Source organism: Moschus berezovskii, chromosome Y, assembly GCF_049115385.1.
Source record: "Moschus berezovskii isolate FMDL1 chromosome Y, NW_MosBer_1.0, whole genome shotgun sequence".
In the NCBI taxonomy this organism is placed as follows: Eukaryota; Metazoa; Chordata; class Mammalia; order Artiodactyla; family Moschidae; genus Moschus; species Moschus berezovskii.
The window spans coordinates 22,997,435-23,019,918 of NC_142489.1; positions in this window are offsets into that span (position 1 = coordinate 22,997,435).

The following is a 22,484-nucleotide window of genomic DNA, read 5'->3' on the forward strand; positions in this document are numbered from 1 at the left end:
GATATGACTTAAATCAAATCCCTTATGATTATACTGTGGAAAGGAGAAATAGATTTAAACGACTAGATCTGATAGATAGAGTGGCTGATGAACTATGGACGGAGGTTCATGTCATCGTACAGGAAACAGGGACCAAGACCATCCCCATTGAAAAGAAATACTAAAAAGCAAAATGGCTGTCTGGGGAGGGCTTACAAATAGCTGTGAAAGAAAAGAAGCACAAAGCAAAGGAGAAATAAAAAGGTATAAGCATCTGAGTACAGAGTTCCAAAGAATAACAAGGAGAAATAAAGCCTTCCTCAGCAATCAATGCAAATAAATCGATGAAAACAACAGAATGGGAAAGACAAGAGATCTCTTCAAAAATATTAGAGATACAAAGGGAACATTTCATGCAAAGATGGGCTCGATAAAGGACAGAAATTTTCGGGACCTAAGAGAAGCAGCAGATATTAAGAAGAGGTAGCAAGAATACACAGAAGAACTGTACAAAACAGATCTTCACAACCAAGATAATCATGATGGTGTGATCAATGACTTCAAGCCAGACATCTTGGAATGTGAAGTCAGGTGAATATGAAGTCAAGTGGGCCTTAGAAAGCATCAATATGAACAAAGCTAGTGGAGGTGACAGAATTCCAGATGAGCTATTTCAAACCCTGAAAGATGATGTTGTGAAAGTGCTGCACTCAATATGCCAGCAAATTTGGAAAACTCAGCAGTGGCCACAGGAATGGAAAAGGTCAGTCTTCATTCCAATCCCAAGAAAGGCAATGCCAAAGAATGCTTAAATGACCGCACAATTACACTCATCACATAGGCTAGTAAAGTCACGCTCAAAATTCTCCAAGCCAAGCTTCAGCAATATGTGAACCGTGAACTTCCAAATGTTCAAGCTGGTTTTAGAAAAGACAGAGGAACCAGAGGTCAAATTGACAACATCCTCTGGATCATGGATAAAGCAAGAGAGTTGCAGAGAAACATCTATTTCTGCTGTATTGACTATGCCAAAGCCTTTGACTGTTTGAATCACAATAAAATCTGGAAAATTCGGAAAGAGATGGAAATACCAGAAATACCAAATGCCCTGCCTCTTGAGAAACCTGTATTCAGGTCAGGAAAAAAACAGTTAAAACTGGACATGGAACAACAGGCAGCTTCCAAATAGGAAAAGGAGTACTTCAAGGTTGTATATTGTCACCCTGCTTATTTAACGTCTATGCAGAGTACATCATGAGGAATACTGGGCTGGAAGAAGCACAGGTTGGAATCAAGATTACCACGAGAAATATCAATAACCTCAGATATGCAGATGACATCACTCCTACTGCAGAAAGTGAAGAGTAACTAAAAAGCCTCTTGATGAAAGTGAAAGAGGACAGTGAATAAGTTGGCTTGAAGCCAACATTCAGAAAACTAAGATCATGACATCTGGTCCCATCACTTCATGGGAAATAGATGGGGAAACAGTGTCAGACTTTATCACTGCGGATGCTGATTGTAACTTTGAAATTAAAAGATGCTTACTTCTTGGGAGAAAAGTTATGACCAACCCAGATAGCATATTAAAGAACAGAGACATTACTTTGCCAACAAAAGTCCGTCTAGTCAAGGGTATGGCTTTTCAGTGACCATATATGAATGTGAGAGTTGGACTGTGAAGAAAACTGATCCCCGAAGAACAGATGCTTTTGAACTGTGGTGCTGGAGAAGTCTCTTGTGAGTCCCTTGGACTGCAAGGAGATCCAACCAGTCCATTCTAAAGGAGATCAGTCCTGGATGTCCATTGGAAGGACTGATGCTCAATCTGAAGCTCCAGTTCTTTGGCCAACTCATGAGACGAGTTGACTCACTGGAAAAGACTCTGATGCTGGGAGGAATTGAGGGCAGGAGGAGAAGGGGACGAAAAGAGTATGAGATGGCTGGATGGCATCACAGACTCGATGGAGGCGGGTCTGAGTGAACTCCGGGAATTACTGATGGACAGGGAGGACTGGCATGCTGTGATACATGGGGTCGCAAAGAGTTGGACTCCACTGAGCGACTGAACTGAACTGAACTGAACTGAACTGAACCCAACTAAACTTTGATTACTCACTTCTCTGCAATAGTTTATTGTAGAACCAAGTAAGGTGTCCTAGCAGCTGGTGCTTCAAAGACCCACACTCCCTGAATATTTTCAGGGGAACGATTTTAATGACACAGTGAGGTTGGGCATGGGGTGTGTGATATACTTTGGGGACATTATACTAGTGGCCTGTTACTGAGGATATTGGGAGTCAACAACATTGCCCATCGGGTTCCAACTATTCTGTGGTCTAGGTACTTACATTTCAGCCTGGTTGGGGCTTTCAGTTCAGTTCAGTTCAGTTGCTCAGTCATGTCCGACTCTCCGCGACCCCATGAATCACAGCACTCCAGGCCTCCCTGTCCATCACCAACTCCCAGAGTTCACTCAAACTCATGTCCACAGAGTTGGCGATGCCATCCAGCCATCTCATTCTCGGTCGTCCCCTTCTCCTCCAGCCCCCAACATTTCCCAGCATCAGAGACTTTTCCAGTGAGTCAACTTGTCGCATGAGGTGGCCAAGTATTGCAGTTTCAGCTTTAGCATCAGTCCTTCTAATGAACAACCAGGGTTGATCTCCTTTAGAATGGACTGGTTGGATCTCCTTGCAGTACAAGGGACTCTCAAGAGTCTTCTCCAACACGAAAGTTCAAAAGCATCAATTCTTTGGTGATCAGCTTTCTTCACAGTCCAACTCTCACATCTGTACATTACCACGGGAAAAACCATAGCCTTGACTAAACAGATCTTGGTTAGCAAAGTAATGTCTCTGCTTTTAAATGTACTATCAAGTTTGTTCATAACTTTCCTTCCAAAGACTAAGCGTCTTTTAATTTCATGGCTGCAATCAGCATCTGCAGGGATTTTTAGTATCTGTAAAACTGTTCACAAGATATTGCTCAGAATGTTATTTACTGCCCTTGAGGATGAACTAAAGATCCTTGACTTTGCTTAATGGCTAAAACATTATTATTCTATATCGCTTGATTATTTTCCTTTGTTTCTGTCTTTTCTATGTTCTCTGATTAATATTACTCTTGGAACACGAGGAAGTCTAGAATCTCCTATTTCTCTCTCTGTTTTCATACTTTTCAATCTTAAGAAGGGACTGATTAGAACAAGAAAGGAAATAAAGTGTTGGATTTAGAGCGTGATCATATGTGACTGAGAATCCCAGTTCCAGGTTCGATTTTTAATCAGGATCCCCAGTTCTTGGAGTGTTTGAATCAACAACAATTTTGGCTCTTTCATGATGAGATGGAGCATGGAGTTGGAAATAATTCTGACATCTAAACTTGGTATCAATATTTTCTGTTAAGCAAACGTATCTGTCTATTTTATATAGATATTTGTATATCTATGATGTATAAATATATGTATATATATATATATATATATATATATATTTCCATAAGTGTTTATTTTTGTCATTAAACCTGGACAAACATTTGAAAATTGGTAGATATTTATTAATACGAAAGAGGGGAGTGATATAAAGGAGTCCTCATATTTTAGATGCAGCCAAAGAAACATATTTGGAAGTATTTCCACTTACGTATATTCAATAACCGAGTAGACTTTTGAATCATTCTGCTTTTGGGTTTGAATTTTTTTCCATTGCTGCTTTGTGTAACGAAATTAAAAGCCATTGTACATTTTTCTATACACACATCCATACACACAAACATGCACGTATGTGTATATATGTGTATATGTCAAAATATAATTTTAAACAACTTTATTTGGGTGGTTAAAATCTTTGCTTGCTTCCAGTCTTAAATGAACTGTTTGAGAACCCCAACACTACTTAATAACTTTCTGGCTGAATAATATAGATCCTATTACTGAAAGACTATCCCTTAATCGAGCTTATCTTCCACTATTCTTTGTGTAAGACATGGGGTTCATACATATGAGGACACCTTGAGCACATAAAACCACAACTCTCATTTACTTAGAGATACAGACTGGTTCCAAATAGGAATAGGAGTACGTCAAGGTTATATATTGCCACCTTGCTTATTTAACTTATATGCAGATTACATCATGAGGAACGCTGGGCTGGAAGAAGCACAAGCTGGATTCAAGATGGCCGGGAGAAATATCAATAACCTCAGGTATGCAGATTACACGACCTTCATGGCTGAAAGTGAAGAGGAACTAAAAAGCCTCTTGATAAAAGCAAAAGAGGAGAGTGAAAAGGTTGGTTTGAAGCTCAACATTCAGGAAACAAAGACCATGACATCTGGTCCCATCATTTCATGGGAAATAAAAAGTGTTACAGAGGAAACAGTGTCAGATCCAAAATTATCGTGGATTCTGATTGTAGCCATGAAATTAAAAGACGCTTACTCCTTGGGAGGAAAGTTACGACCAACCTAGATAGCACATTAAAGAGCAGAGACATTACTTTACCAAACAAGGCCCGTCTAGTCAAGGCTATAGTTTTTCCAATGGTCATGTATGGATGTGAGATTTGTACTGTGAAGAAAGAATTGATGCTTTTGAACTGTGGTGCTGTAGAAGACTCTTGAGAGTCCCTTGGACTGCAAGGAGATCCAACCAGTTCATTCTAAAGGAGACTGATCCTGGGTTTTCTTTGGAAGGACTAATGCTAAAGCTTAAACTCCAATTCTTTGGCCACCTCATGCGAAGAGTTGACTCATTGGAAAAGACTCTGATGCTGGGAAGGATTGGGGGTGGGAGGAAAAGGGGACGACAGGGAATGAGATGGCTGGATGGCATCACAGACTCGATGGACATGTGTTTGAATAAACTCCTCAACTTGGTGATCGACAGGGAGGCCTGACATGCTGTGATTCATGGGGTCGCAAAGAGTCGGTGATGACTGAGCATCCGAATTCAAAGGAACTGCAGACATTCAAATTATATGACGTGAACATTAAAATCACTTCTCCATAATTCAGTGTGTACATTTTTCTTTCATCCCTTTAAACTGCTGGTACCAAATATTTCAATAGAAACCACTGATTATCAAAATTTCTCTCCCTTCGTGCCACAGGGGTTCAGCTTCATGCCGCCCTCCATATTAAATCCTTATTTCTTGTCCTTCTTTGTATTTTTGTAGTTTCCACATCAGAGAAAACCTAACTAGATAACATGAACAGGCTCAATATATTATGTTAATAGAGAAATGTAATATAGGCTGTGCATTTTGTCAACATTTTACAGAGTTGTCACAGAAGCATGACAGAAATGCTCCAAAAGGAAACTTAAAACCAGCAGTATTATGTATAATGAGTAGCAACCATCTTAGAACACTCTTAGAAAATAATTTCTTATCCAAAACACTGAGGGGAAAACAATGGTAAAAGAATAAAATAATTCTCAATGTTAATAGGAAAACAGGGTAAACAGTACACTTTAATTCTCAGTATTACACAAAATAAGATCATGGTATCTGGTCCCACTACTTCATGGGAAATAAAGGTGGGAAAAGCAGAATCAGTGACAGATTTCCTCTTTTGTGGCGCTATATTCACTGTGATGGTGATGGCAGCAATAAAATTAGAAGACAGTTGCTTCCTGGAAACAAAGTGCTCACAAATTTAGTAAGTGTGTTAAAAAGTGAAGAGTTGACTTGACCAAAGGAATCACATTGAGTAACACTAATGTTCTTTCCAGTAGACATGTATGGATGTGAGAACACCAAAGTGCTCTGCTGGGGATGACTTGTGAGTGTCCATTGGATTGCAAGGAAATCAAGCTAGTCAAACATAAAGGAAATCAACTCTGAAGATGCATTAGAATCACTGACACGGAAGCTGAGTCTCCAAAGCTTTGACCACCTGAGCAAAGAACTGACTCACGAGAAAAGACCCTGATTCGTAGGAAATAATGAAATAAGGAGGACAAATGGGTTAGAGAGGAGGAGAAGGCGGTATCATTTCAGCCATTCATGGACATGATCTCAGGCAGACCCTGGGAGATGGTGAGGGGCAGAGAGGCCTTGTGTGCTGCAGTCTAAGGGGTCACAAAGAGTCTGACATGGCTTTGTGACTGAACAACAACAAGATTTCAGTTAATAAAATGGATCTCCCAGGGTTACAGTGGGGGTCTCATTGTGTTAGAGGAATAGGAGCCTGAGTCCACTTTCTCCCACACAAATCCATCAAAGGATAGATTGCACGTGGAACACCTTCCAGAGACCAATTTGTGACTGATGTTGATGGGCCCTAGAAACTGATAAAGGAAAACCAGTCTCTTAAAAAGTAGGTAAGAAAAAATAAGTGATAAAAGGGAGAAAATGTATTTAGGGATCAAGACTCTCCTTGGAGAAGGAGTCTTAAAGGAGGAGAAATTTGCACAAAATAAGAAACCCTCTCTCATAGGTGTCAGTCGGGGAAGAAATAGAACTGGAGAGAGGAAGAACAAAAACACAGCTTATGCCAATAAATCCGATCACTAGCCAAGGAATGATTCAGATACTCCCGTCCACTGTCATACATGGGGCATTGAACTCAGGTCTGGGATGTATCAAACACGTTATGGTTAAAAGCAGGCTTTAGTGCCCTGACGACAATGTGACGAAGCTAAGATAACACACAAACCTAAACCATGGGGACACTGGAGACAGAAATTTTAGAAAGGACCTTTCCTGTGAGAAGGCTCTAAGGCCACATTGAACTATGGAATACTCACAGAACAGAAGATTGTGCACTAGAAAATACCAAAGGAGACCAAGCCAGTGTCCATTTAAGACCCTTTCCTCCACAGATTGAGAGAGGAACGTGTACGACTGCCAGAGGCAGAAGGAAAGAGGCTACTAGTATCTTGACTCCAGAGACTCCCACTACGAAGCTCTAAGCTGGCTGACAGTTGCTAATGATGAATTCCTCACTTCATGGACAGTTCACATAGGCCAGGATCATGACAGCTTGGGTCAGTTAGCCTGAGGAGACACATGGCATACTTGAGACTCTGCCCGCTGGCACAGGCAGCAAACTGAGTGACTGAGACCAGAGAGCTGCATAAGATGCATGGCCGACCTGTGACTGTGCCTTGCCTCCAACCAGTCACTCGAGATTTTGGACTTGGAAGAGCACAAAGCACATAGCCAGTCGTTGTCATGGCCCTTGCCAAGCACCTGACTGCCTGATTGGCTGGGAAGTGCATGTAACACAGGGCCCACTTGGAACTGTGCCCTCATGTATCAACCAGGAATCTGAGCAGTGTGGACCCAGAAAGGACATGTCACATTTGTCATTCAAAAGCCCAATGTGATCAATCCACCTCAAGCACCCCCAATATCCCAATGGTATTTGATTTCTGTGTCCCACCTCTCACCCCGCAAAGCACTGAACAAGTGAGCTCGAACATGAGACTACTGCACCCTCATTTCATGGTGAAAGTGCGATATGGAGAGGTTTGCAAATAAAAGAAGGAAATATAAACAAAGAAAGAAAAACCAAACAAGAAGTGACAGGTTCAATGGAATAAGTCAGCAATATATGCCCAGACTGTTCAACTGAGGAACAACAGTCACCTTTGAAAATACAAGCTTCAAAAAGAGACTGTCTGACACTCTATTGAAACCAAAAATCACACAACTGCTTTGAGACTCTGCCATCTATTTCCATATGATTTCTTTAACTTTAAACTATTTTAGTCCTTTATTATACCCTAAACTTTTATCTCTATTAAATATTATCTTTCAAACAAAACACATATAAATCTATTTTTAAACACATTTTTTATATATGAGAGAATAAATTTAAACTCCATTTTCTTTTTTTACACTATTTTTTTTTGTTTATTAACGTTTATTTTCCCAAAATTGATATCAATGTTGTGACTTTAGTAAGAAAATATTTATGATCTGATTTCATTTATGGATTCGTTTCCTTAATTGATTGCTATTTTCCATTTTAACACTCCCCTATCTCCTCCTAGGCACCTCTTTCACACTCCTCCTTTTTCTCTGCTGTCTGAAATTCTGTGCATGCTGTTGATACTTTCTGGATGAGGAGAGTTTTGCCACCATTAACCTGGGGTTTATCTTCTGTATTGTGTGCATGTAGACTTTTGATGTTACTGCAACCTGGAAAAATAAACCCAGAGTCCAGGATATCGATCCCAGAACTTTAGAGCAATATCGAACTCCTTACCTCAAGGAACGTTAAAGGAGAAGCACACACCCCAGAATTTCCATGTCTACATGGAAAGCAATCTCCACACTTGAGTCAGTAAGGTCAGTAGAAGAGAAACCACACCTATTCTCCAGCAAACAGAAACAAAACGGTGAATATTATAAAAGGGGGTGCACTAAGCCATACCAAACCCACAAACACCCAAAAGCACTGTCCATGGACAATTTATTGAATTTCAGAGAGAAGAGACACAGATCCGCATGCCAGTGCACAGACACAAATGATCCGAAGCATTAAACCTGGAGAAGTCACTGGTCCAATCCCACCCACAAAGGACAGGATCCACAACATATTGGAGCTATAACCCTCCGGCCTGCAGAAAGGGGACCCAAATCAGAGTAATCATCATAGATGACTACTGCAATAAACATAGCTTGACTAAACAGAGCTTTTTTGGCAAAATCAGGTCTCTGCTTTTTAATATGCTGTCTAGGATGGTCATAACTTTCCTTCCAAGGAGTAAGCATTTTAGTTTCATGGCTACAATCAACATCTACATTGATTTTGGAGCCCCCCCCAAAAAAAAATAATATTGGCAGCCACTCTTTCCACTCTTTCCCCATTTGTTTGCCAGAAGTGATGGGACTGGAGGTCATAATCTGAGTTTTTAAAAGTTGATCTTTAAGCCAATGTGTTCACTCTCATTACATTACTCAAGAAACTCTAATTTTTCTTTACTTTCTGCCATATGAGTGGTGTCACCTGTATATTTGAGGTTATTGATATTTGAGGTTATTGATATTTCTCCCAGCAATCTTGATTCCAGCTGTGCTTCTTTCAGGCCAGCGCTTCTCATGATGTACTCTGCAAATAAGTTAAATAAGCAGGGTGACAGTACAGCCTTGATATGCTCATTTTCCTATTTGGAACCAGGATGTTGTTCAATATCCAGTACTAACTATTCATTCCTGACTTGCATACAAGTTTCTCAAGAGGCAAGTCTGGTGGTCAGATGTTTCGATCTCTTTCAGAATTGTCCATAGTTCTTTGAAATCCACACAGCCAAAGGTTTTTGCATGGTGATTAAAGCAGAAATAGATGTTTTTTCTGGAACTCTCTTCATTTTTCGATGATCCAGCAGATGTTGGCTGTTTGATCTCTGGTTCCTCTACCTTTTCTAAAACCACCTTGAACTTCTGGAAGTTCACGGTTCACCCATTTTTGAATCCTGGCGTGGAAAATATTGAGCATTATTTACTAGCAAGTGTGTGAGATGACTGCAATTGTGCGGTAGGTTTGAGCATCTTTGGCATTGACTTTCTTTGGGATTGTAATGAAATCTGACCTTTTCCAGTCCTGTGGTCTCTGCTGAGTTTTCCACGTTTGCTGACATATTGAGTGCAACACTTTCACAGCATCATCTTTTAGGATTTGAAATACCTCAACTGAAATTCTGTCACTTCCACGGGCTTTGTTCACAGTGATATTTCCTAAGGCCCACTTGTCTTCCCATTCCAGAATGTCTGGCCCTAGGGAATGGTAAGTGATCACAGTATCGTGATTATATAGGTGGTAAAAAATCTTTTTTGTATACTTCTTCTGAGTATTTGTTGCACCTCTTCTTAATATCTTCTGCTTCATTAGGTCCATACCATTTCTTTTCTTTATTGAGCCATTATTTGAATGAAATATTCCCTTGGTATCTCAAATTTTCTTGAGAGGATCTAGTCTTTCCCATTCTATTGTTCCCATCTATTTCTTTCCGTTGATCACTCAGGAAGGCTTTCATAACTCTCCTTGTTATTCTTTGCAACTGTGCATTCAAATGGATAAATCTTTCTTTTTCTCCTTTGCTTTTAGCTTCACTTTTTTTCACAGATCTTTGTAAGGTCTTCTCAGACAGCCGTTTTTCTTTTTTGCTTTTCATTTTCTTGAGGATCGTCTTGGTTCCTGTCTCCTGTACAATGTCACAAACCTCCGTCCATAGTTCATATGTTGTATACAACATGCTAAATGCCAGGCTTTAAGAAGCACAAGCATGAATAAAGATTGCTTCGAGAAATATCAACAGCCTCAAATACTTGATGAAATCACTCTTATGGCAGAAGATGATGTAGCTATAAAGAACCTCTTGATGACAATGAAAGAGGAGAGTGAAAATTTTGAGTTAAAACTCAACGTTCAGAAAACTAATATCATGACATATGGTCCCATCCATGCTTAAAATATGGATGGAGAAACAATGGAAATACTGATAGACTTTATTTCGGGGGGCTCCAAAATAATTGCAGATTGTGACTGCAGCTGTAAAATTAAAAGCCACTTGATACTTGTATTAATAGCTATGAACTACCTAGACAGCATATTGAAAAGCAGATAGATTGCTTTGTCAGCGAAGATCCACCTGGTCAAAGCGATGGTTTCTCCTGCAGTAATTTACGGATGTGAGATTTAGACTGTAAAGACAGCTGAGCATGGACGAATTGATGCCTTTAAAATGTGGCATTGGTGAAGAACCTTGAGAGTCTCTTGGACGTCAAGGAGGCTAAAGGAAATCAGTTCTGAATATACATTGGAAGCACAGATGCTGACACACATATTCGAATATTCCCAACCCCTGATGCAAAGAACTGACTCATTGGAAAAAACCCTGATGCTGGGAAATATTGAAGGCAATAAGAGAAGAGGACGACAGAGGATGAGATGGTTAGATGGCATCACCGACACAACAGACATAAGTTTGAGTAATCTCTGGGAGTTGGTGATTGACAGGGAAACATGACAAGCTGCAGTTCATGGGGTAGCAAGAGTAATCTCTGGGAGTTGATGATGGACAGGGAAGCATGACAAGATGCAGTTCATGGGGTAGCAAAAGTTGAACACTACTGAGAGACTGGACTGAATTGAACTCAAATGGAGAATTACCTACATTTTTGCGTGCAAATATGGCGATGCTTGTTTTACTCCATGATATATTGCATTTTTTTTCTTCATTTTTTTGGGGCTCCAAAATCACTGCAGATGCTGATTGCAGCCATGAAATTAAAAGACGCTTGCTCCTTGGAAGGAAAGTTATGACCAACCTTGATAGAATATTAAAAAGCAGAGACATTATTTTGCCAACCAAGGTCCATCTAGTCAAGGCTATGGTTTTTCGCGTGGTCATGTATGGATGTGAGAGTTGGAATGTGAAGAAGGCTGATCGCCGAAGAATCAATGCTTTTGAACTGTGGTGTTGGAGAAGACTCTTGAGAGTCCCTTATACTGCAAGGAGATCCAACCAGTCCATTCTAAAGGAGATCAATCCTGGATGTTCATTGGAGGGACTAACGTTAAAGCTGAAACTCCAATACTTTGGCCACCTCATGCGACGGGTTGACTCACTGGAAAAGACTCTGATGCTGGGAAAGGTTGGGGACGGGAGGAGAAGGGGACGACCGAGAATGAGATGGCTGGATGGCATCACCGACTCTGTGGACAAGGGTTTGAGTGTACTACAGGAGTTGGTGATGGACAGGGAGGCCTGGCTTGCTGTGATTCATGGGGTCGCGGAGAGTCGGACACGACTGAGCGACTGAACTGAACTGAACTGAAGAAAATCTGGAATCAGTTTTTTTTTTTTTTTAATGTGAAATGTGGACTTGTCTACACCTCATACATGAATCCTCGTGGTGGTTGTCTAACATCAAATGGAAAGTTCTGAATATTTATCACTATGGAAATCTCATCACTGCTTTTAAAGTCATGGAAAACCACTATGAAATTGGAACTATCTCTATTGCACAAGTGAAAATATGGTCACCACTGTTTCTTCATGAAGTAAAGAGTTTGTTGTATTTCTGAAAACATATACCAAAACAAAGAATTGATTCCATGAAGTGGGAAATGACTTGTATTTACTGTATCAAAACCTGGGGGGAAGTCTCCGTCATGGAATTTGGACGTCTCTACACTTCATATTTCAATTCAGAATGGATATTTTCCTATAAGAAATATGGAAATCTCTATATTTCACATAAGGCACTGGTTCTTCAGCTGCAGAAACACCCATGTTCCCTATTTGCCTATGTTTCCGTGTGCCTTGCACATTTGTGTGTGTAGCCACGTAGGCTTGTTTCCAATGTTTGTGTGTTTTTCTCTGTGGATGTGCATCCAATCACAAATGACAGAGAGGTGAAAGTTACAGACCACGAGATATGGAACAAGCAGAAGGAGGCACCAGGCATCCACAGACGGGGAGAGACTGGTCTATGCATCTCTGACATATGGAATGAGCAAAGGATGACCAGTGACAGCTCAGGACTGTGAATTCGCAAATCTGGGTTTACATCAGGAGACATGAAGAAGCTCACAGCTTCTGCTGTGGTGATGTGTGTTTGTACCAGCAAGAGGATGTGGAACGGTTAAAGATCCATCCAGTATAACTCCAGTGGTGTGGGGCTTTTAAAACATAGCCTGTGGACCCCTCAGTCTGTGGGAAGTAAGTTGGCCTGTGGAAACGGTGGACATGGTTATAACTGGAAATAAGAGTGTGAAGAGGTTAAGGTGCTTCAGGAAAGAGTAGAAACTGAAAGGAGGAGGAATAGAAAGAAAACCTGTTTCACTGGAGAATTTTTCCAAATTAGGGGAAGGCCCTGGGATAGTGCTGCCTCGGACCAGCCAATCAGGTAACACACTCTCACTTTACGAGTGACCAACAATAACGTCATGTGAGACAAATGACATGAAAAGGTAGGATCCCTCATGGTGAAACCACACACATCCTAGAAAATACAGGGTGACCTTGGCTCTGTCCAGGCACTTCAAGCCTATCTGACAGCTCAGAATGGTGAAAAAATTTCAGATGTGGGATGGAGGCATTTCCCCCTTTGGCAGTGTGTGCCTGTAAGGGAGTGAAGATGGGAAAGTAGAAGTGTGTGAACCCAACTTTTCCTGTGCGAACTCCAAAATTACAGCTTGTTTCTGAAGGACCATTGACACAAGAATGTTGGGTCCCACCAAAAAGAGCAACAACAACAGATGTCCAAGGGCAAAGGGAAAGCCCCAAGAAAACAGTAGCAGTGGTGAATTTGCTTTTAGAATCAATAAATACCAGCGATGCCTCAAGTGCTCAGTAAAACATTTTGTGCACCTATACCCAGAGATCACACAGAGACAGAGTCAGAACTGCATTTAAGTGATTGAGTGTATCCTGCAGAGGCATGGGTCAACAATGGCCTGACAGGGAAGAGAGGCTCCAGCTGCTACAGACCTGGGTCATGCAGTTTGTAACACAAGCTCTCTCACCGAAGGTCACCTTACAACCTAACATAAAGCCGCCTAGCACACAATCCACAAGTTGCAGGAAATGATTCCAAAGAAAGTTTCACACATTTAAGGAAACTCTAGGACTCCTACAGTTTTCTTAACCCTGGGATCTGGCAAAGGGACTGAGAACCCTAGGGAATTTGACTCTGGAGGCCAGTGGGATTTGATTATACAACTTCCACAGGAGTGAAACAGACTGTTGGAGGCCACACTCAAAACCTTGTGTGCATGAGGAGTCAAGAATAAGGAGCAGTGTCCCCAAAAGAGACTGAGCCAGACTTGCTTGTGAGTGTCAATGAGTCTCCGGCAGAAAGTGGGATGCAGAGGTGTCTCAGGCCCTGAATACAAGAGTGCTTGATCAAATGCTTTTGAAGGAGGTCCCAATGACTTTCGTTTCCCATATGATAGTTTGGGCTCAGTTCAGACAACGAAGCCTGAACACAGCCACACCCATCAAGAGTATATTGGATTAAAGATTCACTGAATATGGCCCCATATATCAGAGCCGGACCGAGGCTCACTCACAGTCAGTTTCTCCCATCAGGAAGTTTACATAAGCATCTTATCTTTATCCATCACAGGGCAGAGAGAATGAAAAGCACAATCACAGAAAACTAAGCAAACTGTTCAAATGGATCACAGCCTTGTCTACCTCAATGAAGCTATGAGACCTGCTGTGTAGGGCCACGCATGATAGATTGGACACAGTGGAGAATTCTGGCAAAATGTGGTCAACTGGAGAAGGGAATGGAAAACCACTTAAATATACTTGCTTTGAAAATCCCATGAACGATATGAAAAGCCAAAAAGATAGGATATTGAAAGATGAACTCTCCAGGTTGGTAAGTGTCCTGTATACTTCTGGAACTCAGTGAGGAAGTAACTCCAGAGAAAATGAAGAGATGGAGCCAAAGGAGAAACAACACCGAGGTGTGGATGTGAGTGGTGTAAAAGTAAAGTTTGATGCTGTAAAGAATGATATTTCATAGGAACCTAGAATGTGAGGACCATGATGAAGGTAAAATTTACGTGGTCAAACAGGAGATGACAAGTGTGACGATCAAAGTTTCAGCAATCAGTGAACTAAAACTGAATGGAATGGACAAATTTAATTCAGATGACCATTTTATCTTCTAAAGTGGGTAAGAATCCCTAAAGAAGAAATAGAAGAAGCTGCGCTCATCAATAAAAACAGTGTGAATTTCAGTACTTGATTGCAATATAAAAATGAAACATCTTTGCTTGTTTTCAAGGCTAACCATTCAGTTGCACTGTAATCCAAGTCTTCGTCATGACCAGTAATGCTAAAGTGGAAATTGAGCTGCAGGCCAGGGTGAAGCTGAGGTTGAGTGGGTCTGGGATTACCAGTAGGACATTCTAGGACGTACACACAAAGAACAAGATGCTATTTTCATCATATTGGACTGAAATGTAAAAGTAGGAAATTGAGAACTCCCTAAAGGAACAGACATGTTTGGTCTTAGGGTACAAAATAAACCAGGGCAAAATCTCTCACAGTTTTGCCAAGACAAGTTACTGTCATTGGATACACCCTCTTCCAACAACATGAGATGTGACTCCAGACATGCACATCATCAGATGATCAATACCAAAATCAAACTGATAATATACTATGGAGCTGAGGCTAGAGAGTCTCTTTCAGTTCAGATCAGTTCAGTTCAGTCGCTGAGTCATGTCCAAGTCTTTGTGACCCCATGAACCGCAGCACAACAGGCCTCCCTGTCAATCACCAACTCCTAGAGTTACTCAAATTCATGTCCATTGAGTGGGTGACGCCATCCAACCCTCTCATCCTCTATCGTCCCCTTCTCCTCCTGCCACCAATCCCTCCCAGCTCAGGGTTTTGTCTATTGAGTCAACTCTTCGCATGAGGTGACGAAAGTATTAGATTTTCAGCTTTAGCATCAGTCTTTTCACAGATCACCTAACACTGATCTCCTTTAGAATCAGTCCTTTAGGACTGGTTGGATTTCCTTGCACTCCAAGGGACTCTCAAGAGTCTCTCCAAAACCAGAGTTCAAAAGCATCATTTTTTTGGCACTCAACATTCTTCACCATCTAACTCTCACATCCATACATGACCACTGGAAAAACAATAGACTTGACTAGATGGACCTTTGTTGGCAAAGTGATGTCTTTCCTTTTTAATATAATATCTAGGTTAGTCATCACTTTCCTTCTGAGGAGTAAACGATTTTTACTTACATGTCCACAATCACCATCTTCAGAGACTTTGGAGCCCCCCCCCCAAAAAAAAAAAAAGCCTGACACTGTTTCCACTGTTTCCCCATCTATTTACATGAAGTGATGGGACCAGATGCAATGATCTTAGTTTTCTGAAAGTTGAGCTCTAAGCTCCTCCTCTTTCACTTTCATCAAGAGACTTTTCAATTCCTCTTCACCCTCTGCCATTTGGGTGGTGTCCTCTGCATACCTCAGGTTATTGAAATTATTCCCGGCATTCTTGATTCCAGCTTCTTCCAGCCCAGCGTTTCTCATGGTGTACTATGCATAGAAGTTAAATAACAGGTGACAATATACAGCCTTGAAATACTCCTTTCCCTATTTGGAATTAGTCTGTTGTTTCATGTCCGGTTTTAACTATTGATTCCTGATCTGCATATAGGTTTCTGAAGAGGTAGGTCAGGTGACCTGGTATCCCCATCTCTTTCAAAATTTTCCACAATTTATTGTGATTAAAACAGGCAAAGGTTTTGGCATAGTCAATAAAGCAGAAATAGCTGTGTTTTCTGGAACTCTCGTGCTTTTTTGCTGATTGAGAGGATGTTGGCAATGTAATCTCTGGTTCCTCTCCCTTTTCTAAAAGCAGCTTGAACATCTGGAAGTTCACAGTTCATGTATTGCTCAAGTCTCTATACAGTCAGCCAAAACAATACTGGGAGTTGACTGTGGCTCAGATCAACCACACATATTGAAAAATTTGTACTTACATTGAAGAAAGTAGGGAAAACCCCTTGATCATTCAGGTATAACCTAAATAAAATATTTTTTGAGTGAAATCGCGAATGTCAAATTGATTCCAGGAATTAGATCTGAAAGAGAACTTTGTACAGAAGTTTGTGATATCGTACAAAATGAAGCAATGAAGAATATTCCCAACAGAAAGTAATGCAGAAGGCCAAATGGTTACCTGAAGAAGCCTTAAAAACAGCTGGGGAAAAGGAAACAAAGAGAGAAAGAGAGAAGTGGAAGGGAAAAAAGAACAGGAAATTTACACCCATATGAATGCAGAGTTTTGAAGCATAGCTATGGCTTATAAGAAAATCATCCTCATTGATCTATGCCAAGGAATAGAGGAAAAGAATAGAATAAGAAAGACTACAGATCTCCTCAAGAAAATTAAATATACCAGGGGAACATTTTATGCAATGAAGGGCACGATAAAGGACACACATATTAGGGAACAAAGAGAAGCAGAAATATTAGAAGAGGTGGCAAAAACACAAAGAAAATGGTCAACCCTGAAGAGCACGATGGTATCATCACTCACCTAGACCCAGATATCCTAGAATGAATAGTCAAGAAGGCTTTAGGAAACATTAGTGAGAACAAACATGGTGGAGGTGATGGCTATCCAGTTGAGATATTTCAAATCCTAAAATATGATGCTTGAAAGTGCTGCACTCAATATGAAGGCAAGTTTGGAGAACTCAGCAGTGGCCACAAGACTGAAAATGCTCACTTTTCATCGCATTCCCAAAGAAAGACAATGTCAGACTCTTTGAACTAACACACGATTGCATTCATCTCACATAAAGCAAAAAGTAATGCACGGAATTCCCCAGGAAGTTTTCAACAGTATGCAAAGGAAGAATTTCCAGAGGTTCAAGCTGCATTTAGAAAAGGCAGAGGAACCAGAGATTAAATTGCCCAAACCCGTTGTATGCTCAAAAAAGCAAATAAGTTCAAGAAACACATCCACTGCTTTATTGACTATGTCAAAACCTTCGGCTTGTGGAACACAAAAAGTGTGAAAATTTCTTCAAGAGATGGAAATAACATACCACCTGACATGCCTCCTGAGAAATTTCTTTGCAGATAATGAAACAACAGTTATCATGGATGGGGAACAATGGGCTGGTTCCAAGTTGGGCAAAGTAGCAACTCCAGGCTATATATTGTCACCATATTTACTTATGTAGACTGTGTCGTATGAAATGCCAAGCTGGATGAAGCACAAGCGGGGATCCCATTTTTCAGGAGATATAGAAACAAACACAAATATAGGATGACACCACCATAACGGCAGAAAGTGAAGAGAAACTAAGAAATCTCTTAATGAAAGTGAAATTGCAGAGTGAAAATTTTGGTTTCAACCTGAACATTCAATGACTGAAATTCATGGCATCTGGTCCCAACTCTTCATGGCAAAGAGACGGGGAAACTGTGGAAACCATGACAGGCTTTGCATTCTTGGACTTCAAAATCACTCTAGATGGTGACTGTGGCCATAAAAGCTAGACAAATATAGACAGCTTTTTAAAAAGCAGAGACATCATGTCCATCTAGTCAAAGCTATGGTTTTTCCAGTAGTCACATATGGATGTGAGATTTGGACCTTAAACCTGACTATCGAAGAACTGATATTGTGATCGATCGTATTGGAAAAGACGATTGAGATTTGCACTGCATGTAGAAGGAACGAGTGAATCCTAAAAGAACTTGGTCATGAGTATTCGGAGAAATGCTGAAGCTGAATCTTCAGTATTTTGGCCACTTGATGTGAAGAAAGACACTGTAAAACCCTCTGATACTGGGAAAGACTGACAACAGAAGGAGAATTGGACCACAGAAATTGAGAAGTTTGGATGGCATCCTCATTTTCCAAATAACAGCAAGAGAGATATTGCATCACCACTTGATGGAGATGTATTTGAGCAAGCTCTGGGAGTTTTAGATGAACAGGTAAGCCTGGCATGCTTCAGTTGATGGGGTCATAAAGTGTAGGGTGAATGAGGGACAGAAATAACTTGAACTGAATGGTGGTGGGCTGTTTACATCAAGGGATCCTAGGACAGTGATGTTCCTGAGAGCAGTTCAGAGCCTTCAGCTTTTCAGTCTTAGGGAGAACGGAATAAATGTCATCACAAAGATGTCCCGCTTCTTGAGCCAAATATTCTGACATAAATTCCTCTCTTTCTCTGGGATCTCATCCTTGGCTGTGGATGGCAGAGAGGCAAAATGTCTCTCTGCACTTGAGGGATGGTTCTGAAACTCTCACTGGAGGACAATCTCTGATTTTTTTGTGGTAATTCTGAGTGAAATGTGCACCATGAGACTCTCTATCACAGCCTTATGAGGGCAAGGAAAGAGAACCTTGGCATTTAGCAAGTTAGGGAGGCCTGGCCTGGAATCATGCTCTCTTGGAACATTTGGGAGAGGAATGCCACTTTCTGAACAATAGAGCCATGAGTTGTGGGCCCAGGGCAGGCAGGCTCTCCAGGGTGTGATCTGTGTGGGGGTTCTGTGCATGTGTGTGTAGAAGTAAACTGGTGTTGACAAAAAAGGAAGCCACCTGACCTTTTGGACTTCACGTTCAGTGACTTGTTTCAGCAGAGGTGCTTTGGATCCATATGTACCTTCTTCATGATATTGCTTCGGACATAGTCCTGTCACATTCTCTTTGGCATTTTGGAGGCCTCGATTTGGACTTTCCCTGTTACAGGGAGACAACCATAGGGGGAGGGGGAAGTGAAAACCTCTCCAAACAGACTATTACACAATTAGGAGGCACAGGTGCACCTCTCTCAGAAGGTCTTGGGCCTGAGTGGGTACTGGGCCTGCCATAAGAGCATGGCATTGACAAACAATGATTTTGAGAGAGCTTGTTGAAATGGGGTGCTCAAAGTCAGTGCTGTCCAAAGCACCATGCTATTTCTGGTTTGGTTGCTTTAATGAAAGTGCATGGAATGAAATCATGCCAATGTGACTGGCACTGTGAATCAGTCAGTGTGATGGAGGAATACAGACTAGTACCACTCATTCAGTTGTCCACCATGAATGGACACACAACAAAAGAGCCCACACAACACTTTGAATGTCAGTCCTCCTCATGAGCATATCCCTACATTTTGTAACCTTCCAGAATAAACAATATAGATAGAAGAGAACACTAACTTGATTAACAAGTAAATGTAAGAAAACCACCAGAGAAAATAAGAGGTGCTTATCCAAGTCCATTATCCTGAATAAGCAAAGGTATGGTTCTGCATCTGTGAAATTTTCCTTTTAGTATTGGGTGTATCTGTGTCTCTGTGCAATCACTGTTCCAACACTGCATGAAAACTGTCAGAACTGGCCTGGCTGGCAGATTGAAGCCAGGCAATCAAGCCCAAGGATATCAGAGTTGCAGGAAGAGAGCACTCAGGGCCATTCAAGGAGATGCAAAGCAGCCAAGAAACAGAATGGCCCAGATTACAAAGCAAAGTGATGGGGTATGCAGAACCCCTACAAAGAGCTTTCTGTCTTTCTCAAATGCAACAGTGTTCTTTCAGCCACAGGACCAGGCACATCGTTTTTTATGTAAGGTTTGGGAGCCTGATGGCTCTGTAGCATAAGGTGATGCTGCCTCCTGAGTAGAATTGCCCAAGAAAGGCAATGCCAACAAAGCTCAATCTACCACTCAGTTACACTCAACTCGCACATGAGTAAAATAATGCTGAAAATTCTCCAACCAGACTTCAGCAATACGTGAATCATGGACTTCCAGATGTTTAAGCTGGCTTTACAGAAGGCAGAGGAACTAGAGATCTGATTGCCAACTTTCTCTGTATCATCGCAAAAGCAAGACAGTTCCAGAAAAAAACATCTATTTCTGCTTCATGGACTATGCCAAATATTTTGACTGTGTGGATCACAATAAACTGAGGAAAATACTGAAAAAGATGGGAATACCAGACCAGCTGACTTACATCCTGAAAAATCTTCATGCAGGTCAGGAAGCATCAGTGAAATCTGAACGTGGAAAAACAGACTGTTTCCAAATAGGAAAAGGAGTACGTCAGATTGTATATTGTCACCGTGCTCATTTAACTTATGTGCAGAATACATCATGAGAAACACTGGGCTGGATGAAGCACAAGCTGGAGACAAGATTGCCGAGAGAAATATCAATCACCTCAGATATGAAGATCATTCCACCCTTATCGTTGAAAGTGAAAAAGAACTAAAGAGCCTCTTGATGAAAGTGAAAGAAGAGAGTGAAAATGCTGGCTTGAAGTTCATCACTCAGAAAACTAAGATCATGGCCTCTGGTCTCATTGCTTCATGACAAATAAATGGGGAAAGAATAGAAAAAGTGGCTGCCTTTATTTGTTTGATCTCCAAAATCACAGCAGATGGTGACTGCAGCCATGAAATTAAGAGACACATCCTCCTCAGAAGGAAACTTATGACCAATGTAGACAGCAGAGTAAAGAGCAGAGACATTACTTTATCAACAAAGGTCCATCTTATGAAGGCTATGTTTTCTCCACTAGACATGCATGAATGTGAGATTTGGACTATAAAAAAAAAAAGATACTGAGCACTGAAGCACTGATGCTCTCCAACTGTGGTGTTGAAGAAGACTCTTGAGAATCCTTTGGATTTCAAGGAGTTTCAAACAGTACATCCTCAAAGAGAGCAGTCCTAAGTGTTCTTTGTAAGGACCATTGTTGAAGCTGAAATTCCAGTAATTTGGCCACTTTATGTGAAGAACTGACTCACTGGAGAAGACCCTGGTGTTGGGAAACATTGAAGGCAAGAGGAGAATGGGATGACAGAGGATGAGATGGCTTGATGGCATTATCGACTCAATGGAGATCAGTTTGAGCACACTCCTGTAGTTGATGTTATACAGGGAGGTATGGCATACTGAAGTCCATGGGCTCATGAATAGTAAGACACGACTGAGCGCCTGAACTGAACTGAACCTGCAGAATTTGCCAGTTTCCAACATCACTCAAGTCTTCGCAAAATTTTAAGCATGAGTGCTTTGTAGTGGATGGCTTAGGATGATCCTCCTGCTGCTCCCAGCCCCAAAGGGCTAAGGTGATAGGGTTAGCTGGCATGTGTTCTCACTTGGAGGCAGGAAGAAAACAGAACTACTTTGAAAGGGCCCCTCTACAGTAAATGAGCTGACTTCAATGCCCCGGCACTGATGAGTCATGTCCCTTAGCGGGATGCTGACTTTGATATCCCTTAATTAGAAATTCTTCATCTGTAATTCTCTTTATATAGAGAGAATTCCATCTCTAAATAGGGAATTCTCTGTAGGTCGCATATTGGCATAAGTGCAAAATGTTTCTACGTGAAGCACAGAACTTAGTGCTTCAAATATGAATATATGCATGTAAATTCCACGTATGAAATATGGAATTCTCTATATTGCATATGTGAATTCCTCAACCCTCAATTTCCACAATGAAAATGGAGATCTCACTTGATCTTAGCCAAAAGGGTGCACAGTTTCATTTTCAGTTGTTTGTGAATCCATTTGGTAAGGGATAACACATTTGTTTACCAAACCTTGAAAGGAATGGCTGATGCAATTTGCAGTGGGAGAGTGAATGTTCCCAAAATTTAGAGCACATTAAACAAGAGTAATGGTTCTAATGGTGGGAATCACTCTCTCTCACACACATACACACACATAATGATCTCCTAATTAAGTAACAAATCTTACTGATTGTAGTTCAGACAAGAACCCTCCCAAATCAGGCAGCACATGTTACTGCAAATTAGCATATGGATAACTAATATAATTTTACACTTCTTCATTAAGCTAATTACTGAACAGTGCTGAATGTCATCAGAACACAATACTTAAGAACGTGCATAGCTAACGTTGTATATCTTCAATTGTGTCTCAGTAACTAGTCAGTTAATAGACATTTTAGGAAGGACAAATAAAGTTGGCTTGGAGATTTTAGGGAGGATTTCCCTCATTTGAAATAATAATTTAAATGTCAAACTTG